Genomic DNA, 22,195 nt, shown 5'->3' with positions numbered 1-22,195 from the left:
CCAAAAAGTCACGTATTGTGTGATTTCATTGATAGGAAATGTCCAGAACTGGCAAATCCAGAAACCAGATTGACTGTTCGGAAGGGTTGGGGAAAGGGGGAGTAACTTCTTGATGGGTTTAGGGTTTTATTTTGGTGAGATGAAAAATATTCTGGAACTAGACAGAAGCGGCGGTTGCCCAGCATTGTGAATGTGGCAAATACAACTGCGTTGTTCACTTTAAAATGGTTCATTTAAAAATAAATAAATAAATAAAATGGTTCATTTGAAATAATAAATAAATAAATAGTTAATTTTGTGTTACATGAATTTCACCTCATGTTAAAGTGTTTATGTTTCACATCTTGGAGTTCTGTACAAACTATTGTTTGAAAAAATAATTCCACAGTTGGGGGGGAATGTTTGAAAATTGTTACTTTTCTGTTTATGAACACCGGGTTTCTGTACAATTAAGGATTGGTGGGATGAGAATCAAGAATGTTTGCCTTCCCCCTCCCCCACTTCCACCCAAGTCATAGGAGAATTCTTCTAGGGAAGAGAATCTTTTTAAGTGAAATATCTTGGATGAGCCAATTGAAAATGAAGAGGGGTCATTCAGAGGGCAACAGGAAGCAAACATAGTGAAAGAGACGGGGAGGATTGCCCCTGAGAGGAGGGGAGAAGGACAGAGAGAGGGTGGCCAACCAAAATGGCAGAGTCCCATAAGGATGTTGAAGGTGAGGGATGTTCAGTATTCAATTTCAGCTGCATCCCTTCGGCAGCGCAAATTCCCTCCATGAACCATCCCCTCCGTCAGCTCGTGGTTGGCCACTGATATCACGGTTGCCACCACCATTGGTTCCTGGACCGACACTGTCATGACTGCTGGATATTGGGCATCATCACTGACACCTGTCCCACCACCGCTGTCCTGGTCACCTCAAGTAAGCAGACCTTTTAGCTTCCATCCCAGAAGTTGGTGCTCCATCTCCTCTAACAGATTGCCTAGGCACGGGGGACGTGTGTTCAGATGCCAAGCACTATGGAATCCAGATTGTCTACATTCCTTAGCCATGACCACCTCTTCCCAAGGCAGTACTCTGATAGAACCTCAGTATCAGTCTCCTTGACTTACCGCTGTCTACACCTGTCCATGGCTGATCAGCTTCCCTCTTTGTGCTGTCTTCTTTCAAGCTGGACATTAAGCAAGCAACCAGATTTCCATTTCCCACCACGTGTGACTAAACACAGGTGTGTGTAGATTTGCTCATCCATCTCCAGGACAACTTCCCTCTGGAGGCAGGGGTTGGGATTATGAACTCTGGCAAGTTATTTAACTTCTGTGTCCTCAGTTTTGTCATCTCTAAAATGGGTATCATGGCAATCCCTACCTCACATGGTGGTGGCGAGTTAATTTCAGTAAAGCTCTTGGAACAGAGTAAACTTATAAACCACTGCCTATTCTGTTATTGCTGGCAGTGGGTCTATTTGGAGTCTCAATAAGCAAAGCCTTCAGTGAAACAAGGTTTATACTGCCTTCTTTCTATCCCTTCAGTAAAATCATGAATTTGGGCGCAACTACTTAGAAATCGGTACATCTGCGATAAAAGCTCAGCTAAACTGACTTGTGCGCTAGGAAAAACAAATGGCGACTAAGACGTTTTATTTATAACACAGGCTCAGTAAGAAGAAAGCAGATGGTTTCAAGAACTTTTGAAGAAGCCATTTAAGTGTCTTCTTACTTTAAGAAGTAAACACCGAAGTGTTTACTGGGCTGGTGACGCATCATTCCAATCCTGTCCCTCTCCGTGGCCATCGCCGGGCACCAGGTGTTAATTTAGCTAAGGGTGCCTCTCTCTCCTCAGACGAATGAAACTGCACATCTTTGAAAAGGAGCCACAGTTTAGGCTTCTAATTCTTTCCAGTGGCTTGCCACAGATGAGACTGAATGCACAAATGAGACTGAATGCACAAAGTGGGTAGAAGAAACTACCCACTTGTTCCTGCACGGAGCCTAACCAGCCAGCTAACCTCAACCTACTCTCCGGTAGATTAAAATATAAAATTCATTTTAACGGATAATTGCTTGGGAAGATGTCTGTTTCTCAACTGGTTCATTGGTGTCACATCATCACAGCCCCCGAATGTAAAACAGGACAGTCTTTGATTCATTAATTCACTTCTTCACGCGTTCCATAAATATTGAGCTTTTTCACGTACCAAGCACTGGGTTGCTTGTGTGCTCTTTCATACTTACAGCAAAGCGACGGGGTAGGTATTTTCTTTTTTTGATGGATGAACAACCGAGGCCCAGAGGGATCAAGTCACATGGTCAAGACCAGCAGAGAGCAAGAGGAAGGATGGAGCCAGTTGGCCCCAGACCCTGCATTCATGAAGGATGTGATGCTACCTACCACCTTGGAAGATTTTTCAATGCAGTTCAAAGGGGTTGATAGCCTTTTTCTCTCATTTCTTTTTCTGCTCATTTCCTCCCAGAGTAGAGCATGGAGTGTTTAGCTGTTGGTAACTGGAGCTGGTTGGGAAGGTCCCAGCTGATGTGACCCATCCCCCCTCATTGATCTGTGAACAGGGCCAGGTTTGGGCCCGTCCTTCCTGCGGTGGCCCAGACAGCCTAGCAGGGCTGGGTCGACAAAGCAGTGCTGAGAGGAGCCAAGAGCATAACCGGGGAAATGAGGCCTGGGGCCAAGTGTGGAGGAGGAAGGGAAATGGAAACGTGAGAACCAGCACAGCAGCTGAGCAGTGCACAAGCGGCCTGTGGGTGGAGGACGTCGCTCAGACCCAGATTGCGGTGTCCAGGTTGGGCCAATGCCCCATTTTACGTGCTCCGGGTAGGGTGGGGAGGCACAGGGAGCTAGGAAATCAGAGACAAGATCACGGCGGCCCCATGTCATCGACGATAACGCGGAGGCTCAGAGAGGTTTTGCAACTAACCTGCGCTGTCCCGTGAGAACAGCCTGTTGGGATTTGTTGATACATCAGACAATTATACTAAGTTTTCTATTTAGGGACTTTTTTTATTCTCTATGTTTAAAAAAAGCCCACTTTTTTGTATGTGATGGGAATGTATCTGTGTTAAAGGCTTAAAAAGTTCTGATTTTTCTTCTGCATTGAGCATGTTGGGTTGTTAGTGTTGGAAGAAGCTTGGAGATCATCGTCAGCAACGCTTCCTCCACAGATGGGGAAGCCAAGGCCAAGAAGGTGGGAATGATCTACCCTTGTTTCCCAGCGAGCAGGGCCTGGAGCCTGATCTGGACTGGGACAGGCGTGCTTTCAGCAGACAGCCTCACCCCTGAGCGGGCCTCTGCAGGCCCTGCACTGGGCTCTGGACCAGACCAGCAAGGTCAGATGACACCTGCCTGCCCTGCTGTGGCACTGCCCTCTGGCCACAGTGGCATCCTGCCAGTCAGGTCCTGTGTCAGCTGAGCCCATGGGAGGCATCGGCTGGAGGAGCCCAGGTTATGTTTGCTCATTGAAGGTGAGCTCAGGTTCACCTGGCCGGTGGTGACTTTGGCTGCTCAACATGCCCAGCGACCTCAGCCAGCTGCTTGTTCCCAAATGGCCCAGCAGGTGGGAGACCTCATCTCCCTCCAGTGGCTGAATTCAGTTGTCCTAACTCCCTACCTTGCACAGCTGAGCGCGGAGCTACTTATAGCTCTGTTATCATGTTCCTGTTTTAATACAAACAAACAGCCGTAGCCTGGGAAGGGGATTTATGGAGAGACCTTGCCTGCTTACCCCTCTGGCAGGGACCTGGCTGCTCTGTGGGGTTTGAGTGACATGACACCTCTTCCTCACCCCTCTCCCCAGCCTCCTGTCTTCTTCCATCCCCTATCTCAGAGGCCACCAACAAACTTTGATGGGGAAAGCCCAGCCTTGTAGAATGTGGAGACTGGGAGACTGGAAGGAACTCACAAGTTGTCTCTTATGCCCCAGAGACCAGAGACCTCTATACCCAGCCCCGCCATTGGGGAGAGCCTGGGCTAGTTATTCAGTTACTACTTCCCAGCCTCAAACCTGCTGTAGTCCAGTGTGGGGACTCTGCAGATCCACTTCTGCTTGGCCAGCAGCTCCTGAGGCTCTGCAAGAGGAGGCGGAGGCCAGAGGTGGGAGGAAGAAGGAGAGCACACTCCTTCCTCTCTGTTTCCCAGTTCTGGGAGCAGCATCCAGCCTCATGGCTTCCCCTCGGGGTCATCCCATCCTGTGCAGCCCTGGAGTCCCGTGGGCAGTTGTCCCAGAGCTTGCCTCATGGCTGGGGCTCCCTCCACAGGGGCCTGAGGTTCCCTTCTGTGCGGCCCTCCTCCAAGCTTCTAAATTTTAATAATTGCAGCTTCTCTCTGCTCCCTGAGTGCTGAGTGTGATAACTGCCTCCTGCAGATGCCACCTTCTATCATGACTCTGAGTTGGCTTTTCTGCCTTGGTATTTACTGAGAGAGTAATTCTTTACGTCAAATTCTCTCTGTGAAAGTAGCGGGGACATTTCTGTCTTCTGACTTGATTGGCTGATACGGTGGCAGAGTTGGGATTCCAACCCAGATCTTTTCCTAGTTTGGTTCTCCCTGCTTTGGAATCCTGTAAACGTGTGTTCCATTTAATGAATGACAAGGGGAGTTCCCTCCATTCGAACGTTCTGACTTTAATAAGATGTGGTTAGGATTCCCCACCACCCCGACAAACCCATTGTCACCCAATCACAACATAGACTTCCTGTGACACCAATGTCAGTCTCTACGACCAGCTATGAGAATCGGGGCGCACAATAGCTCTAACTCCTCGTGGGGGTTCCTGACCTTTCATGTCTTGGCACACATACTATACTATGAAGACAGGTACACAGCCTCTGACTTGGGGACATGGCAAGACTGCTTGAAGCCTCATCCCCAGCCTGGGTCCCACCTGACCACACCAAGAGTGGAGGGGATTGGAATCCTGGCATGCTCATGGCCTGTCTGCTCACCAATGGTCCCTGATCTACGTAGAGAAGCACTGACCTAATCTAACGCTGCCATTTTATAGATGATCAAGGCCAGAGACTTTCAGTAGAGTGCCAAATTTAAATCTTCACCCTCCAGCAGCCTAGTCCAGCTGATTCACAGCTCGGCACCAGAATTCCTCTTGAGAAGGAAGACTCTTTGGGAAAAGAACTGAATTTAGTCTGTGTAGGTGGCAGGAGCTGAAGCTCAGATAGTGAAGGGGCTTCCCATGTGAAAGGAGAGTAAGAAGTTTGGTTCTTAAGGTGAAAGTCAGAGAAGAGGACAGAGGGGCTGAGGAAGGACCTGGACATTGCTGTGAGATACGAATGATGGAGGAGGGTCAGGGAAAATTCCCCTGAATGTGGGCGGAGGACACTTGAGTGACCAGCATGCCTGTCCAACGTCACTCTCCTTCCATTGTAGCACACAGCCCTCTTCTTTGGCCCCAAATCTTCACTCAAAGACATTCACCAGTGCTTTGTGAGCACTTTGTTCTGCTTTGTCTTACTTTTGGCAGAAGTTAGGGGGCTGGTACTTGAAGAGGGAGCTGCATTTTATTCATATTTGGGTCATTACAATAGTCAAGGAAACACCTGAGAGCAGAGGAGACCAGAGTATACAAGCCCTGGGGATTCACAGAAACCATGGGGTAGACCTTGGGGATCCACTAGGTATGGGCTTGAGCTGGAGTCTACAGGCCGGAGAGAAACACCAATTGACATCTAGGATTGCGTACATTTAAAAACTTAAGTAAAATCCACAAAATTAAAATTGGGATCATGCATACTGTTTGTACTCTTTTGGATTTATTTTGCTGCTGTTATTTTCCTTTTAAAATATTTTTTTTAAGTAATCCCTACATCTAACATGGAGCTTGAACTGACAGCCCCAAGATCAAAAGTCGTATGCTCTATGGACTGAGCCGGCCAGGTGCCTCTTTTTTGAAACTGCTTTTTATTTCCCATTTCACAGTGGCATATCAAAAACATTTCCTCGGGCCTATAACATCTGATTTAATAGCTGCAGTGGATGCCAAGTTTTATCCAAATGTTTGCTGTTTAAAAACAATCTTGTTTTGTATAGCTTGTCTCTGTCTTGGATGGTCAAGGAGGTCTCAGGGTGAGGTGGGTGGAGGTGAGCCTAGACCTGCCCTAGGTTAGATCAAGCAGGAAGGTATTGAAACTAGAGAACTGTGAGTGGGGTGATGGACTTGGGGGCACAGTCAGGATGGCAGGATCAGACATAGGGGTAGGGACTGTCAGGGTGGAGAGCAAGCGGAGGGCTGGGTGAGCAAGGACACAGTGTGGCTGGAGGCGGTGGTAGGGCTTTTGCCAAAGCAGGGATGGAGGACATCTCCAGAAGCACAGAGGCTTCTTGTCTCAGGAGAGCTTTGTCGCCCTGTGCTGCCTTTAGATGGAGAGACCTGGGGTCTCCGTAGGCAATCACATCCTAGGATGTTTGATACAGATCTTGAAGGGTCTAGTTCATCATCTGGAATCTGGTTCTTTGGGGGCCAGAGGCCAGGCACTGGTTATGATGCATTTGAAGTTTTGTACATCTAAACCAGAACCTGGGAATAATCATGGAATCTCTGGGTCTGCTTGAATACCTCCATGATGGGAAATTCTCTATCTTGAGGCATCTCCTCTGGAGAGAGTTATACTGGATCACTGGAGCGTTCTTTCTTTTGCTCCTTAATTTAGTTCCCACCCATGATAACATGAGAGTTCATCACAGGGCTCTGGACAATAAGGACACCACCAGGCATAGGCTGCACGATGAGTGGGGAGACCTGAGGACCAACAGGCTGACCCTATGGTCCTTACTCAAAGGACAACCAAAATTTGCCTCCTTCTGGGACTACATTGAATATGTACACTCTCAGCATCATGGCTGAGGAGGAGCTGCTGAGAGCTAGCCAGCCCACAGCAGGCCATGGACACCCAAAGGATCCCAGCTGCAACCAAAAGAAAAACCCAGAGGAGAAGCTGAGCCCATCCTAAACACCCATCCACAGGATCGGATACTAAATGAATGGTTATTGTTTTAAATCCCCAAGTTTTGGGGTGGTTTTGTTACATGGCAAAAGCTAACTGTTAAGATTTCCCCTGGAGGGACCATAATTTTCCTTTATACCAGCCTACACCCAGCTCTGGCTGGCCATCCTGCAGATCTGTGCATTGGAGCACAAAGGATGTCACATGATGGAGGATCGATGGGATGGATCCTATCACTCTCCTGTGATAAAATAACAATTTACCAGCATGGTCCCTTGACTGGTGGTCCCTTAGTGTCATCTTGGTCCATGCCAGATGCTCTGAGCATCCCACATTATAAACAGTATGTAGTCTCTCAGCCCAAAATGGAAACATGAAGCCCCATATTGGTTTGCAGTAAGGGGGTCTCTTTTCCTCCTGCTCAGACAGATATTTGATGACACATTCAAATATAAGATTCTCCTTACCCACAATTTTCATATAGTCCTTTGCAGATTGGATATTAGCAAAACCACATTTCTTATGAAAACAAGCTGTTGAAACCCACAAACATTCAGACATCACTTGAATCCCAAAGCTAAACTGTGCTGTCATTTTTAGAAATCAGATACAGTATGAACATAATTGGGAACTACAGGCCAAGGGGAGGGCGGAAGGAAATGGGATGAGGGGTGGGAAGGCAGACCCAGCAGAAATCTTGAGTGTGGATACAATAACAGTGCCAGTTATATTGGAGCCAAAATATTATACTTATGAGCCATATGCTAGAGCTGCACTAGGAAATTAAAGGTATTTATGCCTTTTATATGACATAAGACAAATGCAATTATTAGGCCTTAGAGTTTCAGCTGACATCAGGCAATTTTATTATGTAAAATAGAAAATAGCTTTTTAAGACTTTTGTTCTTCGGGCAATTTTATTGTAAACTTATCTTTAAAAAGTTAAGGATAATAATAACTACCATATAATTTAAAAAGTCCTATAAACAAGACTGTTAAGTCCCATTTGCTCAGTCTATAGTTCTTCCCAACAAGAATAACAACAACAACAATAAAACCCATCTTAATCAAATTTTCCTGTTTTTTTTTTAAAATTAACTTTTGGGGTAGTGACCCACATCCCAGTACTTCCACCACAAAAGATCTAAAATAATGAGAAAGAGAAAGTAGGTGTGTACGACCACTGGACCCTCAGGATAACTTGAAGACGGGAAGAAAACAGAGACAATGAAGGACTCTTCAAAATAACGGAACAACAAGAGGAAAGTCAGACAATCCCGAGGGGAATTCTCCAGCACCCACCTCGGTGCTCCATGAATCTCTGGGGAAAGCACAGGCAGACCTGCTTCTATAGAAAACCGGCGGAGACGACAGAAGAAAGCTAACCAATGGAGACTTCGCTGACCTAAAACTATCATCAGAATGATTAAGTTTTCTGGTTGGACTTCAGATGTGGAACCCGAGGCCTTCAGTGGACTGAGCCCAAGCACTGCTTCCCAAACCTCAGCTTAGCCCCCCTCTCTCATCCCCGTTGCCTGGGTTCCTAGGACTACGTGTCTGACCACTACCTGGCTTCTGGAACATGGGCCTGAGGACTAATCTTGCCATGTGTGAACACCCCCCCCAAAGAACAGCTTCCTGAATTCCCTACCAGTAGGATCTGCCCATCTGATAAGAAGTTCTGGTACTAATGAGTGACTGCCCATGGACATGGCTCCTTCTTTCTTTGCTTCTCCAAGGGGGCATCTGTGGTTGGGTCATTCCCCCCACACCTGTTAACCAAGACAAGACAACCTGAATCTCCTTGTTTATGCTCAATTAGGGAGAGGCATTTGCAAAAGCATTGGCATTGGCAGTCCCAGGGCAATAAAACAGGCTGGTGCTGGGGAAGCAAATCCGAGAAATGCCAAATAGCAAAACTTCCACCAGGTGATGCAAACAATAACATCACCAAATGTTCTTCAAAGAACTGGAACACATGATAGGATGGTCTTGTGACCAACCAGGACTCAAGGGTTGGTTGTCTCATCTGTTTGCTATGAAACATGAGACGCAAAATCACTTTGTCAGATCCTAACTTGAGCCTCATTATCCATTTCGGCAGAAACAGATTCACAGGAGTGGGCTTTGGGCTTTTGAATGACCAGAAGTGAATACAAAGCCATGCTTTTTAAGCTCCCAGACTGACCAACAAAATTATGTCCCCTAAAAATGAAAAACTTGGCCCCACTTAAAAATGATCATTCCCAGGGTGCCCGGGTGGCTCTGTGGTTGAACGTCTGCTTTTGGCTCAGGTCATGATCTCGGGTCTGGGGTCTGTCCCTGAGTCTGGCTCCCTGCTCCTCGGGGAGTCTGCTTCTCCCTCTCCTCTGCCGGCCACTTCCCCTGTTCACGCTCTCTCTCAAATAAATAAATAAAATATTTAAAAAAATGATTACTCCGGCTGTACCCACATCATACTCTGTACTGTCCCTTCACACCGAATGAGCACAACCAGAAAGAAAGAATCATTCACGGTCTAAGCCTTGCAAGTCAGGATTTGATAAGCATTAATAAAGGCAACTACTCTGAGGAGAGGCAGCCCTTTGGTAAATGCTGGCAATTTCTTCGGAGCCCCAGAATACTGAAACACAACCAATTTTAGTCACTCCTGAACCGACATGAACAGCTTGACTACAGAAAGTTAGCCCTCTTTGCTAGAACAACATCAGCCTGTGTCGCTGGGTTTAATCTCTTTATAATTCTTTGGCACCAATTCTGGCACGGGGCTCTGCAAGGGCTGGTCCCTGACTTGAGTGCGGAGCAGAATTTCCCCTTTTTAGGTCACAAACTCGGAGCACTCACTCGTCCCAGTGACTCTCTCCACCGTGTCAATTTTAAACACCCTCATTAACAACATTTATGAAACGTTGGCAAGGTGGCAGCGATCTTGAGTTGCTCCTGCCATACACAACCATTGCCCGAGATTGCAACACACGCACAGGCTTGCCACAGCAGGCTAGGATTATACAAACACATCGGTATCTGCCCCTTCTATACACAGCTGACTTAAGGACCTGGGGACAGGGATTGTGGACTGTCCAGTGACTCTCAAACAGTTCAGATGAGCCCGCAAAGAGTGGCCTTCCTGTATTCATTAATTGGGCATGGTGGGCTGCTCCCTTGTCTCACCACCTGGATCTCGGTCCCCTGCCCTGCCTTCTGAGTTGGGATAGGACCTCCCATGCCAGAATGGACTGTCTCACCCGGGCTTCTCATCTCCTCGGGAATCAGAGATACGGAGCACGGTCAGCATCATAGTGAGATTGGTTGTCTACAGGCCACTACTCCACAGTCTGCTGAATTACATTTGTCCTGGCCCCCCAGTGTTGTCCTTTATGCCCCCCATGCCCCTGGCCCATTCTGTACACATCCTTGCATGCAGTTAGCAGCACCCATCATTGCAACCAGCTTTACTTCTTTACTGCCATAAAATCACACTTAAGTAGGCAATTCTTGAGGGCCTGCCATGAAAATGGCTCATTCCCCACCCACCCCTGACGCAGCATCCTGTCTATGGCACCAAACCGCCTCCTTGAAGCTGCTAATGGGCCTAAGCTGAGCCAATCAGAACTTATCTCTTGATATATAATTAAGGCCCTGGAAGTCAATCAATGGGGGTGGGGGCATAAATCACAAGGCAATGAGGAACGGAGGCTGGGATCAGTGCCAGAGACACCCGGAGACTGTACATGATGGCCTGAGGAAGGAACAAGGTTAGGAACCCACCCTGGGGCTGATATCTACCCCATATAGGGTAGATATCAGCCCACCCTCGGCAGAAGGAAGCAGGTGCTAGCTGAGAAGCCAAGATGAAAGGAGTTGCTACAGCCCAGAGCTGTCTTCTCAACTCAGAGTTTCTATTTCTTTCACCAATGTTCCCTGATGGTGACCACACTCAGAAGTGGCCCAGGATCCACAGACTCTGGCCTTTGCTCCTTCCTCATCCTCCTTCAGCATCTCCACAGCATCTGACATTGTCACCCCCACTTTCTCCGAACTTCTGTCTTCTTACACAAGTGCTACAAAATCCAGCTCTTCTTCACCTTCCTTGGTTGTTCACTGCACCCTCTCAGGGGAGCCATTCAATAAGATCCAGGCTTTGGTCTTCCAGCCTGGTCTCTTCAGAATATTCCACTAGTTCCCTTAACTTCCTCTGCTGAGTCCAGGCAGAAGGCACAAAATCTAGACCACTGTTCCTCGCTTCCTTCTGCACCCTCTGTGTTTTTAACTCTGGCAGAGATTTCTACTTAGATGATTCGCAATCAAATAACCTCTTGAAATGTGAATTCGTATCTTTCTTCTTCAACCCTAAAGCCCCTTTGACTTTCCCATTTCCACTGATAGGACTGTGTTCTTTCAATCACATCCCCTGGGACCCTAAAGGTAATTCTGCACCTTGCAGTGATTGCTGCTTGGTATCTGCCTCCCTCCAGCCCAGGTGCTCTGCAGGGTTTGGGCTTATGTGACAGTGGCTTATGATGATACCATCATTCCCAGAACCCAATACATGGAGCCACTTGAGTGTTTACTAAAAGAAGTGAAAGGATGAATGATTGTGTTTTAATTTTCCCTCTGTTTCATTCCTCTTGTCTCTCCAATGCACATTCACAGAAACCTCTGGGTTCTTCCTCCCCGTTCCCTTTGCTTCTGGGCCAGACCATATTACTACCCATTAGGGTTACTGCAGAAGCAAGGTGGTCTCCTGATGGCGATGACAAGCCTGACAAGGGGCATTCTGGGAACATGGCAGCAGCAGAGTTCTTAGATCTTCCCAAATCTCCCCATATAAACAGAGCAACAAGATAGGAAAATCAAATGGACTTTTAAAACAAAACTGGATAATAAGACTTTTCCTGAAGTCAACCACCAACAGCCACAAGACCCACCTGGTATTGGTGTCTGTGCAGGAGGACATGAAGGGAAACAGGACCCTACCGGTTGGACCTGAGAGTAGGACAATCCCAAAGTAGCCAACAGGTATTCACTAGGAAGGACAATGTGCCAATTTGGAAGCAGCAGCTAAAGCTGGAGGAGACTTGCCACCTATGCACACACATATGCAGACATTACATAGTTAGAGTGTACGTGGTACGAGTGGGATAAGGAATGGCAGTCTGTGCATTTCTGTTTAATGGAACATGCTATGATATAGGACCCACACGCACACACACACTGCACTGTGTTTTACTAAACCATAAGATTTTTGAATGAGGCTTAGCACTCTGCCTTACTTCGGTGTGGCCTGAAGATTCAGTTATAACTGACACCACGTCAGACTCAAAAACACTGTTTCTGTTGAAATCACATGGCAACTCGAGTTGGCAGCCACAACTTCAGAAATGGTCTGAAAAGGTACTTGTGTGAGTCTAGTGAAACACGGCAAATATGTCAAAGTCAACACCATTAGGAGTTTTAAAATAACTTTTTCCCCATAAAGTCTCACTGTATTAGGGCCTCAGGGGGTCCATTAAATCATCATTCCACAGAACCATAAATACTTGAAAATCCCATTTGCAATAGGCAGAATCATAACAGAGGCCACAAGAATGAAATTTCATCCAGTCAAAAACCCTTATTTTACGAATGACGGGACCAGGGTCTAGATCAATGGGGACTTATCCTACCAAAAGTAACTTATTGGAAAGAAAAAAATACAGTTCATGCGGCTCAGGAGACAAGGGGGTGGGGGGGTTTGGAAATAAGCAGCACAGATGTGCCTTTAATTTCCCTTTATAAGGAAAGAAAAGCAAGAAATGCATTTATCCCCTCTAATCTCAGTAGCCAAACCAGTTGAAAGGCACACGTTGTTCAAAGGAAGAAAGCCATCAGTCTGGGACTTACTTACCCAGGATCCTCTTAGCATGAGGAGAGCTGAGAAAAGGCCCTCTCTTCCTGATGTTAGGACTTCTCAGCACTGCCCTCCGCCCGTGGTCTGCCTTCCGCCAGGATCACATGGAAGTGTTCTATAAATGTGCACTGGCTTAAGGTTGGGAACGCTGGCCTGGGAAGCAGCGGCGTGTAAGCAATCTGACCCAGGCTAGGCGGCAGCTTTCCAGAAGGCTCTGCAGCCCTTAGGGAGGATAACAGAGGCCAGGGAGCTTGCAGGTACCCAGATTCTGCAGCTCTCTGTTTTTCTCCAAGTCTTCTGGAATCAGGATCCAGTCTCAACCGCCTGGAGCTGCACTTTAATTTACTTGGGGGCAGTTCTATATTTGACTATTTGACTAGGACCAGCCACTTTTCAAAACAAAGCAGCCTTAAAAACAGAACAAAACACTATAAAATTAGAAGTGCTTCCGGTAAACAGGAAAGGTCATTGTCAGCTTCTACCGACCTCATAAAATCAAGTTGTCCTTTCAGAAAACGAGCAGTTACTCTGAGACCATTTCTAAATGGCGAAACTACCTAAAATTCCATCAGTACTGAATGAATCAAATGTGCAACCATGCAATGGAGAACAAAAAAACCCTTAGAAAGAACAGAGCTCCTTGTACCAACAATGAAAACTCTCCAAGATACATAGGTGAGTGGGAAAAAAAATTAAGGTACGTAACAGTATATAGAATATGTTATCATTTGGGTAAAAAAGGGTATAAATTTATATATGCATACATTATGTGCAGTATATTAATTCTATGCTCTGAAAAAAATCATACTGCACTGCGTGTATATATATATATATATTTTTTTTTTCTTTTAGAGGGGAGGGGCACAGGGAGAGGGAGAGAGAGAATCTTAAGCAGACTCCATGCCCAGCACAGAGCCTGACACAGGGCCCAATCTCGCAACCCTGAGATCATGACCTGAGTCAAAATCAAGAGTCAGACAGTTAACAGACTGAGCCACACAGGTGCCCTACAATAGTTTATAATACATAAAATAATGACTTTCTGGAAATTCATGCCAGCAGCTAGCGACAGCAAGGGGTGGAGACCGGGGGACAGGGAAAGAGGAGGACTGTCTCCCCACATTTCTTTTTCTATTCTAGGAATTTCATTTCATGTGAGTAGTAATTTTTAAAAGAAAATTTCAAAAGTAATCTAAGTTCCATTAGAAATATTTAATTTTCAAAATTGCTGTTCAGGGCACTGAATTTAGTTGACCATGGCATATTTCACGTCTTTGGGTTGTAAGGAGCCTGTCATACAAAGGACCCATCTGTCAGTTCCAAATAAGGAGTCCAAAGTCTGGATGCCAGGTCCTGATTCATCTCCCCTGTAGCCATGACTTGGGGCAGGTACCCAAGTGCTTCATCGTGTTTAAAACAGCCCCACCGCCCACCTTTTTCATAGGCCCTGCGAGGCCTAAACAAGACGATGTAGGTAAAAGCTCTCTGCTAACAGAAAGCCTTTATTCAGGAATAGAATTGTTCACAGTGATCACATTTTGCAAGATTTTTTTCTGAAGTTCTTGTGTAAATTCAACACTCAGATCATGGACGCCAAATGTTCCCATGAGCACAAGCATAAAAGTAAAGGTGATACTTCCAGAGAGCCTGTATCTACCATCACAGTGGCTGATTTTCTCCTTTGCTCCAGGTTTTACCCCGCCAGCGTCACCTCGCACCGTGTGCGGGGCACCTTCCTGTAAGTGACCTTGTGGCGTGTCCCAGGGGCCTGTGTTCAAGGCTTTTTCCCCATCTTCCTTCGCTTCCCACTTCATTCAACCAGGAGCATTTTTCTGTGCTTGAATTAATACTAATGTATAATGCTTAGTTAAAAATTACTTGAGATGTAAGAAAGTTTTTTGTTTTTTTTTTAATTACACTAAAATCACAAGTCCAAGTCATGGAGACTCCTACTGTCCCAGGAGAAACCGCCTGAAGTGGCGCCACCGTGTGGCAAGACTGTCTGCGCACCTTTAATCATTCATTGACCAATGAGCCTTGGAAGGCTTCTCCACCCAAACTCTAATTCATTATCAAAAGCAAAAAAAAAAAAAAAAAAATTGCTTTAATTTGGCGACATTTGAATGTTTCAGATTTGCTCGTAAAGTGAGGTTTCATTAATATTTTTATGCCACATTCCTTATTGGGTCGATTTAAATTCACATAAATGCGGCCTTGCTGGAAATGAGGGGCATATGGCAGAGAACGTGAGAAAAACAAAACATTTCGCAGACGATGCTTAGAGCTTATTTTTAAATTCTGAGCGGAAAATAATTCAAAGTAACGTTATGACAGCAAACAGGTGGATTTGTACAAATAAAAGGATGTTTACGGCCCACTATCTCCCTATGTGGTGAGAAAGAAAGTCTCATTAATGAAGCAAACAGAGCTCCTCTCCTTCGAGAATTCATTGACCTGATGCAAAGGAATTTTTTTTTTTTTTAAGTTTGTTGAGACCCTAACGAAGCAAACTGGGATGGCACATCAGTCAAGAGATTGATCTGTGTTTGTGGACACCAAAAAGTGGATAGAGGTCTGGTCATTGAAGAATCAGGACACAGGAGGCTCAGCCCAGAGCTGGGGTAAGAGGGGGAGGTGGGGCTTCAGCCCGAACAAAACCCAGTCTGCACTGCAGACCCAGGAGAGGCTCTGACACACCAGGAACAATGGAGGGAGCAGAACTAGGGTTGAGCATTTGAAAATTAATAATAGCTCTAAGCAGAGCCTGTCTCTTCACCTTGTCCCACCCTCTCCTGACACCCACAGAGCAGACAAAAGCAAGATCAACAACCGAACCTCTCTCGTAGTCTGAAATAAAAAATGCAATAGAAGGCTGAGGGTAAACGAAAATATGTCCGAAAAAATAGAATTAAAGAAAGATTTAAAATATGAAGAAGAAAATGTCGCAGGCTTAGAGAATCGATTCATGAAGTTCCACATCTCATTAACAAAGATGCAGACGGGGAACAAAAAAGTGGAAGGAAGAAATTATCGAGGAAGTCATGTAAGAATATTGATCAAAGTTGAAGGAAGTAAATCTCCAGATCAAAACCTGGTGCAGGGGATCCCTGGGTGGCTCAGTGATTTAGTGCCTACCTGGCAGTCCTGGGATCGAGTCCCACGTCGGACTCCCGTCTTGGAGCCTGCTTCTCCCTCCTCCTACATCTCTGCCTCTCTCTCTCTCTGTCTATCATAAAACAAAAAAACCAAAAAAAACAAAAAAAAACCCTGGTGCAGTAACTTAAAAATCTCTCTTGTGGTTCTGTGGGTGGGCTGGGCTCCACTAGGTGGTTTTTGTGCTGAGGAAGGGCGCTCATGTAACTGCACTCAGAAGCTAGAACCAGAGCCATGTGAGGTTCGGTAGGGTTGGACATCCCAAAGGCTCATGCACATGGCTGGCAGGTGACACAGACTTTGGCTGGCAGCTCACCTGTGCCCTATGCATGGCCTCTCCATGTGTCTGGAGCTTCCTCACAGTCTAGACGATAGGTTCCAAGAGTAAATGTTCCACTAAACAGAATGTAGAAGCTTATGATCTCTTAAGGCCTAGATCTAGAAACTGGCACAGTGTCTCTTCCGTATTCTATTGGTCAGACCGTCGTGGGGCCCACATTAAACGGGGGGAGACATAAACCCGCCTTCTCAAAGGGAGGAATGTCAGAGAATTCATGGTCATCTTCAAGTCACCACCAATCCTAACTGTTTCTAGAAACAGAACAACATAGGTCAATTACCGATAATGAGAATCAGAGCCAAACTCATTTTCCAGCACTCTCTCCCTTGGGTCCCACACTCCAGCTCCATGTGCCTACCTGACGTTTCGAATGTGCCACACTCATTTTGTCCTCAAACTTTTCTCTGCCATTGCCTCTGAGCAGAATACGATTTTCCTGTATCTTTGCGTGACTCATTACTTCCCATGATTCAAGTCTCTTCTCAAATGTCACCTTCTTAGAGAAGATGTTCCTGCCCATCACAACTAAAATAAGTTGCAATCAGCATTTATACCCTTAGCCTAAATTCTTCACAGCGCCTGGGGAGAATGGAGAGTGACTGCTAATGGGTATGGGTTGTGGTTTTCTTCCCGAGGTGATGAAAGTGTTCTGAAGTTGATTGTGGTGATGGTTACATTGCACCATTCTTGTGAATATAATAAAAAAAACACTGAATCATATACTATAAAAGTGAGTTTTATGGCAGATGAATTATATATCAATAATAAGAAAAAAAATCTCACTCTGGCCTTCCAAGGTGAGTAAATATATTTAAATTGTTCTGTAGCTCCATTCCACCCGTCCAACAGGTGTAGATCTTCGATCACCAGCATGGGCATCACCTGGGAATTAGAAACGGACAATTAGAGGCTCCCTCCCAGATCTACTGAATCAAAATCTGCAGGTTTTTTTTTTTTAAGATTTTATTTATTTATTCATGAGAGACAGAGAGAGAGGCAGAGACACAGGCAGAGGGAGAAGTAGGCTCTCCGTGGGGAGCCTGATGGGACTCGATCCCAGGACCCCAGGATCACACACACCCTGAACCAAAGGCAGCCATCCCCAGGTGATTCAATGCACACTAACATTCAAAAAGCAGTGGTCTAAAGCATTACTGAGGGCATGTAGTCGTGTTTGGGGGTGACAAATATATGGAAGGTGTGATCACATTAAGACACTTTTTAAAGGATTTTTTTATTTATGTATTTGAGAGAGAGAGAGTGTGAGTAAGAGCACAAGCCAGTGGGGCAGAGGGAGAAGGATAAGCAGACTCCCTGCTGGACAGGGATCATGACTTGGGGCTCAATCCCAGGACCCTGGGATTATGACCTGAGCCCAAGGCAGACACTTAACCAGCTGAGCCAGGTGCCACACATTAAAACACTTATGGACGTAAGAGGGATTAGAAAAAAAAATTTAATTCATTGACATTTTTAATTTACTTACAAGTCCTCTTTAATATTAACAAAATGAAAGAAAAGCAAGTGGAAGGAGACACTTGGAAGATGATAGGAGGAGCAGGGCTTACACATGTTCCCAAATGTCCTCAGGCTGATACTGGTTGTTTGTTTTGTCAACTGGAAATCACTCCAGGTGCAGATGTTTCCCTGGCCCGTTGCTGTTTACTAATACGGCTGTGGCTCTTTTCCATAAAAAGAGGGAGGTGACTGTACTATAGGGTGTGGAGGTTAACAATCCTCTTTAGACTATTAGACCTGGAGGCCTTGAGAGTCTGGAAAATATTCATTTGCATTTTTTGATTAATAATTTGCACTTAAGGTCAACTGGGTGGCTCAGTTGACGAAGCATCTGCCTTTGACTCAGCTCATGATCCCAGGGTCCCGGGATGGAGCCCCACTACACTCCCTGCTCAGTGGGGAGTCCGCTTCTCCCTCTGCCTCTGCCCTTCTTCTGGCGGGTGTGCTGGCTCATGCTCTAAAATAAATAAAATCTTTAAAAAAAATAATTTGCACTTACTGTTGACAATAAAAAATCAATATTTTTAAAATTAAATTTCTCTTCTTAAATGATAAAATTAACACATCACTGAAGCAGTACAGATTTAATCATCTCGTCTCTTCTCCCCCTTCCCACCCTGGGTAAGCAGTACTCACGGTGTACGTGCCTTTCTCTGGGTTCATGTTGTACATATGACTACGAGCAGCCCCTCTGCTCTCTGGACAAACCACACCAGGGCAGGTGCTTCCTCTCCTGTCTGCGTCTGGGTGGGAAGCACCCGGAGTGGTGTGCACTTGTGGTTCTTTGGGCACCCTGGCCCCAAAGTCTTGACAGTGAAGGCAGACACATCCCAGTCCTGGGCTTTGTTTCCTCTCAGAAGCTTTCAGATCAGTGTCTAGATTAGGAAGAGAGGTTTCTAGATCTGGAAAGTTCTGCCTCCTACCCCCCCCCCCGAGATTTACATGGCTGATTCTTCTTCTTAACTGAACCGTTAGCTTTTCAGAGGGGGCTTCCCAGACTACCCCAGCTCAAGTAACCCACTCACTCTCCTCACCACCTGGTAGGTAATTCCTTACCGCAATATGCTTTCTAATTTCCTCATATTGCCACCATCTGAAATTATTTATCTGTTCCTTGCTTGTTGTCTCTCTCCCTGATAAGATTGCCAGCTGGCGTCTGCCCGCAACAGCAGGGATCTTGTCTATCTTGCTCGCAGAGCCTGGCATCTCATGGGCACGTGATGCCCTTACGCTGAGCAGTGTGTGTAGCAGGCCTTTGGATGCTCAGGCTCTCTGCCCCCAGCCGCCTCAGAGCGCACCTGCAGCCAGGTGGGCAGTGTTTCATGTGTCAAGAGCTCCCACCTCCAGTTTCCCAGCTCTCTTTTGTGTTCCTGTAGAAATTTCCTTTATTTTCTGTGAGCCCACTAGTGCCTTACGAAATACGGTGTATACAGGGTTGAGTTGTTTTATAGCAGGAGACTCTTCAGACACACTTGTGGTCATTTCCCCCCTTTGAACAAAGCAGTTCCCAAACACCAAGTGATGCCCCGCCTGCACCCTGACTTCCATCCTGGGCTCCTTCCCATCTCAGCCTAATGGCCCTGACTCTGCTATCCAGGTCAAGTTCTTGCCTGGCTCCAAATCCTTTCCTTCTAAGCATTTAACACAGCAGGTACCATATAATCGTCTTTGTTTCACTTGCTCGATGTCTGACTCTCTCTCTAGAAACTGTCAGCTCCATGAATGCAGGCCTTGTTTGCTGTCAAGACTGTGTCTCCAGCATCCAGCCTGTGGTTTAGCACATAGTGGACCCCTCAACAAACATCCATTAAGGAATGAAGCACTCAGAAGAGGGGCAGATTTTCATCAGACTCATAATCACTAGCAGGGTGGGAGCTACCAGAGAACCAGGAGGTTGAGTTTTTACTAACTTTTCTACCTTCTCCTGGAGCCTGGCCCATGAAGAGTGCCAAGATCTCCCAGAGAGATATACTGAATATCGAATTACACCAAGTGACATGTTTACGACACTAGCCACTATAAACGCATTGTAGGTGATCTAACTCGGTCCTGGCTGGACATACACAGCCCCCAAATCCAGAATTCCTAGCACCAAATCAGATCGGACCAGAAGGATCCCCCTGTGGCTGGCTGCCTTCCCCAGTGCCAGAAATATTATAAACCTTGTCTCCCCGCCCTGAGAATGTATGTTTTCCTATTTGATTTTTAAGAGCTGGTGCCCAGCTGCAGCCTGGTGCGTGAAGGTATTCATTCCCTCTACCTCTGCCCCACCTGGAACTTTCCTGCATCCCTCCACTCTGCCTGGTGTTCATTAAGGCCTGTTTACCAGATGTCCCCCTCTGGGTTACTCCTAACTTGGCCGTTCTTCATTGTCACGTCGTACTCATTAGGAGGGTGATCCAGAGCCTCATCTCCCAGGAGAGGAGGAGGGAGTCTACTCAGTCAGTTCTCCCCTCGCTGGTCTCTCTGCTCCATCATCTTGTAACACTCTGTTCCTAATTACTGTGCGTGACTACCGTGCTAATCAGTCTTTCCCATTTCGGGCACAGTTCCTACTTTCTGGATCCATCTGGTTGCACAAGCTAGGATTCTTTATATCTTGGTAATAGAAAATCTAAACCAAACCAGCTTAAGAAAGAAATGCATCATTTGGGTTGCTTTGCGTGCAAATAACAGAATACCTGGTCAAAAGTGGTTTATGCAACAAGGACATTTATTATCTCTTATAACGACCTCCAGGGGAAGGGCAGTCGCAGCTTGGGGCCAGCAGCTTTGTTATGTCATCAAGGACTCAAGCTCTTTCTGCCTTGTTTGCTAATTTGTCCTCACGTGGCCACAAGAGGGTTGCCTCATTTTGAGCAACACAGGTGGACATGACATTTGGCTAAAGAGAAGCATTTCCTCTCAATGTCTATTTTTATTGTGGAGAAAACATTTTCGAGGAGAACTTCAATAGACTTCTCCTTAGTCCTATTGGTCAAGATTGGGCTATATTCCATACCGGAGGTACAAGGAAAGCTGGGAGGGAAGGTATTCTTTTGTGTGGTTTTGTTAGGGTTTTTTGTTTGTTTGTTTTTCTTTTTTCTTTCTTTTTTTTTTTTTTTGCCTCTATGGTGGAAAGGAGGCTTTGACGGTAAAGAAGAAGAGATAGGGAAACAGAGAAATAGATAAGTCTCCCAGCCTCCCCTGCAGTGGGATTGAGGCCATGTGGCAAGATCTGACCAACAGACAATGAGCAGCAGTGACGTGCCCATTCTGGGTTGAGCTAATTAAGCCAATGCACTAATCCTGGACTGCTCACTTCTAGACTTCTAATGTCACAAGGAAAATTATAATTATTTTTGGCTAAGATCCTATAGTGAAGTTTCTATTATACCTAGCTAAATAGACCCTGCACACGTTTTACCCATCATGTTGGTTATTCTCCATTTATTCCCACCCTTAACTCAAATTAATCCCCCCTTTATTAGCCTTGCTCTGCCCAGAGACCGATCTATGGAGTGTATCACACAGGTTCTCTTGCTTCTGCCTTCATGCTGGCCTTTAGCCAATGAGAGGTAAAGTCATGTGAAGAGACGTTGGGGGGGGGGGGTGAGGCAGAGAGAGAGAGACCAATGTGTTTTACCCCCACTTCCACTTTTTCTAGCATTTCCTCTTCTTGGCATGACTGCCTCTAGGATCGCAGCTCTTGTCTGATGGCCCCTTTTCCATGGCTTCAGTCCTCATCAGGTTCTCTGGTAACACTGCTTCTTCCCTCTGACACTTCAGGCCCAGGCCACTGCTGCTCATCCTACAGACCAGTATTAGCTTCCTATTATTGCAAATTATGTCAAACCTGGTGGTAATTTTATCTATTTTTTTCTTTATCCACTTTATATTGTTTTTTGGTTGCTTGTGCTTTTGGTATCATATCTAAGAAACCATTACCTAATCCAAGGTCACAAAGATTTATACCTACTTTTCTAATATTAGCTCTTACATTTAGGTCTGATCCATTTTGAGCTAATTTTAATTTTTTATTTTTTAAAAAGATTTTATTTATTCATGAGAGACACATAGAGAGAAGCAGAGATACAGGCAGAGGGAGAAGCAGGCTCCATGTAGGGAGCCCGATGTAGGACTCGATCCTGGGACTCCAGGACCACGCCCTGGGCTGAAGGCAGGTGCTAAACCACTGAGCCACCCAGGTGTCCCTATTTTGAGCTGATTTTGAAATAAAGCATTAAGAAGGGGTGCAACTTCATTCTTTTGCATGCGGATAACCAATTGTCCCAGTACAATTTGTAGCAAGGACTGTTCTTTCCCCCATTGAATTGTCTTGGCAACC

At 45.9% G+C, this 22,195-nt stretch overlaps 1 protein-coding gene across 2 annotated transcripts in view; it reads right to left on the bottom strand.

Moving 5' to 3' along the window:
* TACC2 (transforming acidic coiled-coil containing protein 2) overlaps positions 1–12,921 on the bottom strand; it is a 207,531-nt gene extending 194,610 nt beyond the window's left edge. For both annotated transcript variants that reach the window (XM_055300200.1, XM_055300205.1), the window contains exon 1: positions 12,855–12,921. The gene's annotated coding sequence lies outside the window, so the exon portion shown is untranslated. The remainder of the gene's footprint in view (positions 1–12,854) is intronic.
* Positions 12,922–22,195: the final 9,274 nt, after the last annotated feature.

This window comes from Nyctereutes procyonoides, unplaced genomic scaffold (assembly GCF_905146905.1).
Source record: "Nyctereutes procyonoides isolate TBG_1078 unplaced genomic scaffold, NYPRO_anot_genome, whole genome shotgun sequence".
Taxonomy (NCBI): Eukaryota; Metazoa; Chordata; class Mammalia; order Carnivora; family Canidae; genus Nyctereutes; species Nyctereutes procyonoides.
The sequence above is the reverse complement of the archived record's forward strand: the minus strand, read 5'-3'. Positions and strand labels throughout refer to the sequence as shown.